The sequence below is a fragment of the Hypanus sabinus genome, chromosome 24 (assembly GCF_030144855.1).
Source record: "Hypanus sabinus isolate sHypSab1 chromosome 24, sHypSab1.hap1, whole genome shotgun sequence".
NCBI lineage: Eukaryota > Metazoa > Chordata > Chondrichthyes > Myliobatiformes > Dasyatidae > Hypanus > Hypanus sabinus.
In genome coordinates this window covers 10,387,132-10,396,228 of record NC_082729.1, presented here as the reverse complement: position 1 = coordinate 10,396,228, position 9,097 = coordinate 10,387,132, and the positions used below count along the sequence as shown (strand labels likewise).

The window sequence follows — 9,097 nt, the reverse complement described above, 5'->3', positions numbered from 1 at the left end:
TAGGGCCGACGGGATGAAGAGCACGTTGATATGAAGAGTCATGCAGGTAAGGCAGATGAGCTTTGGGTAAACGGTAGCGTATGCTATTACAGCACCTGCGACCCAGATTCAATTCCCACTGCTGCCTGAAAGGAGTTTGTACCTTCTCCCTGTGCCTGTGCGGGTTTCTTCCCGGTGCTCTGGTTTCTGAAGACAAGGGGGTTGGTAAGTTAATTGGTCCTTGTAATTTATCAGGGGATTAGGCTTGGGTTAAGTCGGGGGATTGTTGGGCAGTGTGCTCGTAGGGCTGGAAGGGCCTATTCTGCGTTGTACCTCCATAAGTCAAGAAATAGTAGGCTAATTGGTCACATGGATGTAATTTGGTGCGGGTTTGTTGGTCTGAAGGGTTGTGCCTCGAACTAAATAAATAGAAGTGTGACGTTTTTGCCATCACAGCGAATGAGAGAAGGGCAGGGCTGGCGCTTGTAATGTTACTGTGGCACTGTCATTTCCTTTGGGATCAGGAATTCCTTTGGTACGTCAAATTATTAGGGGAACGAGCAGTCTTTGCGATAAAGTCTGTGTCACTCTTGATGCTTTGCTGCACAGTTGAGTGCTCGGTGGAGGGCGCTGATGGCTTTTTTTTGCTGGTGGGGGGGTCGTTGGCTTGCTGCTGCTTGCGTGTGGGAGGGGGCTTTGGGGTTCCAATGCTTTAACTGAGATTCATTCCTTGGGGCACTCCTCTGCTTTCGTGGATGTTTGTGAAGAAAAAGAATTTCAGGATATATATTTCCCTGACTTTAAATGTACCTGTTGAAACCTATTAAAGGATCTATCTGTCTATTTCAGCTGAGATAGTGAGGGGTGTAAAAGAGGTGGGGGAGTTGCACCACTAATCAGGGACAATGTCACAGCTGCAGTTAGAGAGAAAATCCCGAGAGTTCAATTGTTTAATTTAATATCAGAGAATGTATACAGTAAAGAACCTGAACTTCTTACTCTTCACAGACATCCGTGAAACAGGAGAAAGCCCCCAAAGAATGAACAATAGAAAAGCACCTTCATCCTCCAGGTCACAGGCATCAACCCGTCACCGCCCACCATACAAACAATAGCAAAGCCCCCAGACACCATGACCTAGAGTCTATCCCAACACTTCAACGTCTCAGACAGGCTCTCACTAGAGAGGGAGAGAGAGAGATATTGCTCCTTCTGCAGACGAGAGGGAGACCCACGGCACGCTCGGCAACATCTGCAACATCGCTTGTTCGAAGTCCTCCTGACTCATGGGGCCAGCTGATCCTCGTTCACTGTCAAGGGATAGGGAATGAGAGAGAGAGAGAGAGAGAAAGAGATGGCTCGCGTACAGGGGCCTTCTGACAGCTGCGCGCACTGCCCACCGTCTCAATGTTCAAATCTCCTGCAATGCTTCAGTCGGCGATGCCGGCAAAGGATCGGCTCGCCCACAGAGCTGTACCCTAGAGGCGTACGTCTTCTGGCTGCACCTGGAGACAATGAGTTCAACTCTGCCAGTGATTATGCAGAAAGTTTGAAGTTAATAACTCATCAGTTAATAACTCTTCAGGGCTGATTGATAAGTTTGTGATCTAAGGTAGAAGGAGATGAGTTATTAACTTCAAACTTTCTGCATAATCACTCAAAGAGTTGACCTGCATGTGCATGTAACGAGAGCTGTATAACTCATCTCCTTCTACCTTAGGTCATGAACATATCAATCACCCCTGCTGTGGACACTTCCTGGAGGTCCAAGATCCTTATGCTCCATGACCGCTGGACTAAGTGTGTAAATGTAGGAGGGGACTATGTTGAAAAATAAATGTGCTAGGTTTTCTAAAATTGACTCCTTCTACCTTAGGCCACAGACTTAGCAATCACCCCTCGTATTTCCATTCCACGGAGCTGAAATGGCTAGCATGGAAGGGCACAGTTTTAAGGTGCTTGGAAGTAGGTACAGAGGAGATGTCAGGGGTAAGTTTTTTATGCAGAGAGTGGTGAGTGTGTGGAATGGGCTGCCAGCGATGGTGGTGGAGGCAATTATGATAGGGTCTTTTAAGAGACTCTTGGATAGGTACGTGGAGCTTAGAAAAATAGAGAGCTGTGGGTAACCATAGGTAATTTCTAAGGTAAGGACATGTTTGGCACAGTTTTGTGGCCGGATGGGCTTGTATTGTGCTGTAGGTTTTCTATGTTTCTATCTATCTATCTATCTATCTGTCTGTCTGCCTATTAATGTATCTGAAAGTCTATCTATTTATCTATCTATCTATCTATCTATCTATCTATCTATCTATCTATCTATCTATCTATCTATCTATCTATCTATCTATCTATCTATCTATCTATCTATCTATCTATCTGTGTAGTTATGTATTGATCTATCTATCCATTTATTTATCTGTCTATCTATCTATCTATCTATCTATCTATCTATCTATCTATCTATCTATCTATTTGTTTATCTAATTAATTAATTTGAATAGTTTGTCTTCTTTTGCACATTGGCTGTTTGTCAGTCTTTGTGTTTAGTTTTTCATTGATTCTACTGTGCTTCTTTTTACTACTATGAATGCCTGCAAGAAAGTGAATCTCAGGGCAGTATGTGGCAAGGTACACGTACTTTGATAAGAAATTTACTTTGAACTTTGGAGTGTTATAGAGAGCTGGGTGCCGGGAGCGCATTGCAGAAGGAAGTGGTGGAAGTGGTTGTGACTTGTGAATTTTGGTGGTGGGGGGGGGGGGGTGGGTTTCAGATAGCCACGGCTTGGATTAGTCTGGATTGACATTACGGTCAGTACAGACGTGGATGGGGTGAATGGCTCGATTCTTTGGCTTAGGTTGTGAGAACAGATAGATTGAGGCGATATGGTAGCACAGTGTTTAGTTCAATGCTTTACCGTGCCAGTACGGGCTCAATGCCTGCCTCTGTCTGTAAGGAGTTTGTACGTTCTCTCCGTGGCCGTGTGGTCATCCTGTGGCTGCTCCGTTTCCTCCCACATCCCAAAGACATATAAGCTAATAGGCTAATTGGTGTATTTGAGTGGAGTGGGCTTGTTGGGCTGGGAGGGCATGCTACCATGCTGCATCCCTAAATAAATCAATAAAGATATTAGATTAGCTTTATTTCTCATGTGTACCTCACATTGAAAATTGAGAACATGCAGTGGAATCTGTCGTTTGCGTTAGCGACCGACACAGCCCCCCAGCGGTGTCTCTGCGCTTCCAGTGCCAACGTAGCATGACCACAACCTGCTAACCGGTACGTCTTTGGACAGTGGGAGGAAACCAGAGCACCCAGAGGAAACCCTCGCGGTTGCAGGGGAGGGCGTGCCTATCCCGTACCGATGGTGCCGGATACGTCTTAAGCTGACTGAGCAAGGCGGTTCCAGTGCCTATCAGTGGAGAAAACGTTCAGTTATGTTTTGCTTTGTAAAGAGAGAACAAGTCATGTGGTTCGAGGTGTTGTGAGACTTGTTATTAACTTCCTTGTCAGACCAAATGAAGCAGCCTGCTGGAAGTTGTGTCAGTAGCAGCAGCTCTGTCTAAGGAAACATCGAAGTGTCCAACAGTTCTATTGATTTCACCTTGAAGAAAAGTCTGTGGTGAGGACAAGCCATTTTCTTGTTCCGATTAATTAAGTTGTTATAAGTATGTTTAAGCCATTTATTCTTATGTTTAAAAAATAGTTTTAGGTTTAAATTCTTGTTTTTTGATTGCTTGAGGATACAATCTCATTGGCAGCTGGTGTGACTGGGGTGTGGTTTTCGCAGTCCCTTGAGGGTAGTTCCAGGGCAGAGCCTGTCACTGCATACGGGACACAATGAGTCCCGCAAGCAAAACGCTGGAGAGCTCGGCAGGTCAGGCAGCATCAGTGGATAAACTGATAAACAGAGGACATCTGGGATAAACAGAGGACATTTCGGGTGGAGATCCTTCGTCAGGACCGGAGAGGAAGGTGGGGGGTAGAAGCCAGAATAAGAAGGTGGTGGGGGGGGGTGGGGGACTGCGGAGGAAGGGGTACCAGTTGGCAAGTGATAGTTGAACGCAAGAGATTCTGCAGATGCTGGAAATCCAGAATAACACACACAAAGTGCTGGAGGAACTTAGCAGGTCAGGCAAAATCTATGGAGAGGGATCAACACTCGGAGTTTTGGGCTGAGAACCTGCATCGGGACGGGGCCACTTTCCTTCCCAGTGCAAGTGAAAGGTTTTAAATCCAAAGCGCCAAATGTTTATTCCCCTGCACAGATGTTGCCTGGACCGCTGAGTTCCTCGAGCACTTCGTGCGCGTGTGACAAGTGAAGCCAGCTGAGAGGAGGGGTGGGTGGACGGGGAGAGGAGGTGATGGCTGGAGATAAAACAGATCGCAAGAGCCACTGCCTGGCTGACAGCCTTTTTAACATTCTTATGTTTTCTTACGCAGCTGGCTCTTAATCAGCACAATGATCACACAACAGTAGGAAAGACAGCAAACTACAGAGAAGTTTTAGACTCGAAGCTATGTCAGACTCAGGGTTACTGATCGCCACACTAACTCTAATTAAGCTGCAGTATTGCACACAGTTCTGGTTGCCCCATGATAGGAAGGACAGCGCGGCTTTGGAGGGTATACAGAAGAGGTTCACCACAATGTCGACCAGATTACAGGGCATGGACTATAACGAGATGCTGGACAAACTTGGGTTGTCTGTTCTGGAGTGCCGGACGCTGAGGGGAGACCTGATAGAGATTTACAAGACTATGAGAGGCATAGAAAGAGCATTCAGACAGTATCGGAATAACTAATACTAGGGGGCATGCATTGAAGGTGAGATGAGGGTAAAATCAGAGGAGATGTGAGGGGCAAGCTACTTAACACAGAGAGTGGCGGGTCGCTGGTACATGCTGCCCGGGGCAGTGGTAGAGGCAGACACCTTAGGGACACTTAAGAGATGAATGTGTAGGAAAGCGCAAGTATATGGACGTAGTGCAGGCGGCAGAGATTAGTTCAATTGGCCATCTGAGCACTGGTGAAATTGGGTCAGCAAGGGCCTGGTCCAGGGCTGTACTATTCAATGTGCTATGTCCTGCTGGCATAGTTAGCCTCATTTTCTCCAGGACTGGAAGTTTGGAAGTGACTGGAGATTTTAAACTTTTCTCTCAGCTCTGAGACAACTACAGAATGATATTTCTGGGATTTTTATGGCGTTTTTTGACTATTTAAGTTCATATCCAATCTTCTAATGGAACAAAAATATAGACACTTCCTAATATTTTATGTTACAAGACCTCTTAAAACCACAATATCCTGTGGTGTTGCGTTCTCTTCAGATATCAGTTTTGCATTTCTGGAGGAGAAATCGTGCTGTACACAAGATCATGAAGCAATAAGGCATGGGGAGACAGTTAAGCCATTTGGCCTTTCTTGTCTGCTCCGCTATTTGAAAACTCAGAAACCTCTATAAATTAATTCTGACTGGCGGCATCACCATCTGGTGTGGGGGTGGGGGTGGGGGTGGAACCTACTGCACAAAATCAAAAGAAGTTGCAGAGAGTTGTAAATTTGGTCAGCTCCATCATAAGATCCTAAGATGTAAGTGCAGAATTAGGCCATTCAGCCCATTGAGGCTGTTCGCCATTCCATCATAGCTGAGCCCAGATCTCACTCAACCCCATTCGCCTGCCTTCTCACCATAACCTTTGGCTCCTCAGGAAGCTATCAATTTTCACTTTAAATATACCCACAGTCTTGGCCTGTACAGCTGTCTGTGGTAGAGCATTCCGCAGATTTGTTATTCTCCGGCTAAAAATAATCCCTAGTTAACTCTGTTCTAAAGGATCGCCCCTCAATTTTGAGGCTGCGCCCTCTAGTTTTGGACACCCCCGCCATAGGAAACATCCTCTCCACATTACTTTATCTCATTATTTTCAACATTTAGTAAGTTTCAATGAGATCTCCTCCCATTCTTCTAAATTCCAGTGAGTACAGGCCCAAAGCTGCTAAACGCTCCTCATATGTTAACCCTTTTGTTCCTGGAATCATTCTCGTGAACCTCCTCTGGACTCTCTCCAATGCCAGCACATCCTTTCTGAGATATGGGGCACAAAACTGTTGACAATACTCCAAGTGCGGCCTGAATAGTGTCTTATAAAGCCTCAGCATTACCTCCTTGCTTTTATATTCTATTCCCCTTGAAATGAATGCCAACATTGCATTTGCCTTCTTTACCACAGACTCAACTTGTAAATTAACCTTCTGCGAGTCTTGCACGAGGACTCCTAAGTCCCTCTGCTCCTCTGATGTTTGAATTTTCTCCCCATTTAGATAATATTCTGCCCTTTTATTCCTTTTACCAAATGCATCATCAATACTGTATTCCATCTGCTCCTTTGTTGTCCATTCGTCCAATCTGTCTAAGTCCTCTTGCAATCATATTGCTTCCTCAGCACAACCTACCCCTCCACCTGTCTTCATATCATCTGCAAGCTTTGCCACAAAGCCACCAGTTCCATTATCCAAATCACTGACAACGTGAAAAGTAGCGGTCCCAATACTGACCCCTGAGGAACACCACTAGTCACTGGTAACTAACCAGAAGAGGCCCACTTCATTCCCACTTGTTGCCTCCTGCCTGTCAGCCATTTCTCTATCCATGTATATTTCCTGAAGTGCATGGGATTTTAACTTGTTAAGCAGCCTCATCGGTGGCACCTTGTCAAATGCCTTCTGAAAATACAAGTAAATGACGTCCACTGCCTCCCCTTTGTCCACCCTGATTGTTACTTCCTCGAAGAACTGTATAACAGATTTCCCAGGCAAGATTTTTCTTTACAGAAACCATGTGGACTTGGAGACTCATTAGTGTCCAAGTACCCTGAAGCCACATTCTTAATAATAGACTCCAAAACTTTCCCAACCACTGAGCTTGAGCTAACTGGCCTGTAATTTCCTTTCTTTTGCCTCCCTCCCTTCTTAAAGACTGGAGTGACATTTGCAATCTTCCAGTCCTCTGAAACCATGGCCGAATTGAATGATTCTTGAAAGCTCATGACCAATGCATCTGTTATCTCTTCAGATGGGAGGTAGTCCATCTTATCCACCTTAAGACCTTCCAGTCTGCCCAGAACTTTTCCCTTTGCAACAGCAATGGGACTCACTCCTGCTCCCTGACACTCACAGACCTCTGGCAAACTGCTAGTGTCTTCCACAGTGAAGTTCCAAAGTACCCAAAGTTCATCTGCCATTTCTTTGTCCCCCATCACTACCTCACCAGCATCATTTTCAGTGGTCCAATATCCTTTTTACTCTTTATATGCTGAAAAAACTAACAGTATCCTGCTTTGTATCATTGGCCAGTTTGCGCTCATTTTTCATATTTTCCCTTCCTGTAGCTTTTTTAGTTGCCTTTTGTTGGATTTTAAAAACTTCACAATGATCCAGATTTCCACTCACTTTTGCTACCTTATATGCCCTTTACTTGGCTTTTATGCAGTCTTTAACTTCCCTTGTCAGCCACAGTTGCCAGCCCTGCCATTTGAGAACTTATTCTTCTGTGAGATGTACCTATCCTGCGCCTTGTGAACTATTCCCAGAAACTTCAGCCACCTCTGTTCTGCCATCATCCCCACAGTAATCCCTTCAATCTACTTGGGCAAGCTCCTCTCTCCTGCATCTACCTGTTTATTCCATCGTGATGCTGATACATCTGACTTAAGCTTCACCTTCTTAAAGTGCTGTATGAATTCAATCATATTATGATCACTGTTTCCTCAGGGTTTCTTTACCTTAAGCTCCAGAATAAAATCTGGATTATTACACTACACCCATTCTAAGATAGCCTTTCCCTGAGGTAGTGTCAAGCACAAGTTGCTCTAAAAAGCCATCTCATAGGCATTCAACAAATTCCCTCTCCTGCGATCTGACACCAACCTGATTTTCTCAATCTCCTTGCATATTGAAGTCCCCTCACTACTATTGTGACATTACCTTTATTACATGCCCTTTCCAGCTCCCTTTGCAAACTCAACCCCACATTGTGGCTACTATTTGGAGGCCTGTATATGATTCCCATCATGAGTTTTTTTACCTTTGCAGTTTCTTCATCCACAAAGATTCGACATTCTCTGATCCTAATGATGTAGTCCATCTCTTATCAACAAAACTACACCACTGCTTATGCCTTCCTGCCTGTCCTTTTGATATAAAGTGTATCCTTTGATATTAAGCTCCCAACTATGACCTTCTTGCACCCACGACTCAGTGACACCCACAATGTCACACCGACCGATCTCTAATTGCGCGACAAGTTCATCCACCTTATTCCAAATACTATGTGCATTTAAATACAGCACCTGCAGTCCTGTATTCTTTGCCCTTTTTGAATTTTGCCTCGCTAGTACAATTTAACTCTTTGCACTGTCTGCATTTGTATCCAATCATTGGTTTGTCCTTCCTTACATTCATATTTCTCCCAGCATCTACTTGTAAACCTGCTGGCTCATCCTCAGCTCTATCATCCTTGTTCCCATCCCCCTGCCACGTTACTTTAAACCAATCCCAACAGCTCTAGCAAACCTGCCCACAAGGATATTGGTCCCCCTCAGATTCATGAGCAACTCTTCCCTTTGGTGCAGGTCACACCTGCCCCAGAAGAAGTCCCAATGATCCAAAAACCTGAATCGCTGCCCCCTGCTCCAATTCTTCAGCCACACATTTATCTGCCACCTCATTTTATCCTGTCCTCACTGTCGTGTGGCACCAGCCTCTGTAGTATCCAAGATATCTTTGAGGAACGGTGCCTTAGGAAGGTGCCGTCCATCATTAAGGACCCCCACTACCCAGGCCATGCCCTCTTCTCATTGTTACAATCAGGGAGGAGGTACAGGAGCCTGAACGCACACACTCAGCGATTCATGAACAGCATCTTCCCCCCTCCATTCGACTTCTAAAAGGACATTGAACACCACCCCACTATCTTTTTACTTCTGTTTTTTTGGAACTACTTATTTTAATTTAACTATTTAATAGCCATACATATGCTTAATGTAACTTGTGTTTTTATCTGTATTTATTTATCATGTATTTCATTGTACTGTTGCTGTAAATTTAACAAATTTCATG

General features: G+C 44.8%; 1 protein-coding gene across 1 annotated transcript in view; it reads left to right on the top strand.

Annotated features, from left to right (window-relative positions):
• The first annotated feature begins 3,463 nt into the window (after positions 1-3,463).
• Positions 3,464-9,097, top strand: part of ptafr (platelet-activating factor receptor) — a 40,949-nt gene continuing 35,315 nt past the window's right edge. Inside the window, exon 1 of the mRNA XM_059949256.1 lies at positions 3,464-3,599. The gene's annotated coding sequence lies outside the window, so the exon portion shown is untranslated. The remainder of the gene's footprint in view (positions 3,600-9,097) is intronic.